Below are 1,596 nucleotides of genomic sequence, written 5' to 3'. Positions count from 1 at the left end.
CTCTCTCTCCCTCTCTCCCTCCCTCCCTCTCGCCACTAAAAATTCATTTCGGTGATTTTAATTATTTTTTGAATCTACCAAAATTTTGGTTTTGTTAAAAATCCATAGTTCAAAATTCCGAGAAAAAAATGTAGTCATTTATGTAGTCGAATAATTGTTAACCTACTAATGCCCGTCCAATCCTGAATGAACTTTTTTCATTTCTCTCAAAGTTATTTATCGACTTATAAAAAGGCTTAAATGGAGTGGAACAGTAACCAGAATTTAAATACATCGTCAAGGGTAGCTAAATGATATAGCCCGAATAAATTTAAATTCGTTTCGCACCCCGAATTTAAATCACGAATCAACTATATAAAAAGGAGACAAATTGGCTAGGGCGGGGGATGAGCCGATTTGATGCTCAATTTATAAGCAATTATAGAGCGAACGCTAAGGAAGGACGACACGCCAAGAATACGATGAAGGGGTTGGAGTTGGCCTAGGTCAGAACTCGAAGTTCTGTCGCTAGCCAACAGATTGCAGCACTCGACATCTGTTGGCTTCTGCTTTGATTTACATATAAATTAACTAAATAATTTGAAGAATTTACAATAATTAAAAACAGATTTACAAGATACAGTGTACTTACAAATTCTTTTAATTTTTTTTTTATAATGCTGATCTGTAAAAGAAGGTTGCTTCCCTTCATCTAAAATGAAGTATGTAATAGTCGCCTAAGTATTAAAATGGAATGAATCGTGAAAATTTACATAAACAAATTGTGTCACGCTTGTAAAACAATTCATAATTAAAATAAATTATATATATAAATCTGTACTACTACAATCCACGAAGGGTCAGGGTGGGGGGTGTGCTTTGTAAGCAAGTACTTTTACTAGATCAACGCTTGTGCAAGGAGATCAGAATTGGGCCCAACTACCAGATTTTTCCTTATTTGACGATACCCACTTAATGAGCCTGGGTGGGCCCCGGAGGACTCCCGAACCCCTAAAAGGGTACTCACGGTTACAGTAACAGAATAAATAATCAGTCACAACCGGATTCGAACTTTCAGTTTGTATGTGTTTTATTCAGTTTAAAATTGTAACAAGATTAATCAAGTTATGTCTATAAATATATAATCGAGAGCAAAAAACGTAACACCTCAATTTTGTAAGATAACTTAGTAATTCTCTTTTCTTTATTATTTATTATATAATTCATTAAGTAATTATATAATCAAAATTCAGTATGGGTAAAAACCGAATTAACCAATTGAGATCATACGTTTTGAGATACGTAGAATCCAAACATTCTTCCAAAAAATTACAGAAATATAAGATTCTCAATAAATTTTTTGTAAAAATTATATGCTTACACGCATGTGAAAATAACAAAATGTTTGATTTCAATTTTCATTTTTATTCAAACATGTTGAAAATAAAATACATATCGTCCCTCAAGCTGTGAAACGTAAGTCCGAAAAAAAATTCTAAAATCCTCTAAGTAAGAAAAACTTATATAAAATGATGGTTGAGACGATATGACATTTTTTTGTATTATAAAGTATAAAAATCGTGTTACCGTTTTGGTTTTTTCCGACTCACACCTTGA

This window comes from Halyomorpha halys, unplaced genomic scaffold (assembly GCF_000696795.3).
Source record: "Halyomorpha halys isolate HHAL.00 unplaced genomic scaffold, Hhal_1.1 Scaffold231.1, whole genome shotgun sequence".
Lineage (NCBI taxonomy): Eukaryota > Metazoa > Arthropoda > Insecta > Hemiptera > Pentatomidae > Halyomorpha > Halyomorpha halys.
This window is presented reverse-complemented; position numbering follows the sequence as displayed.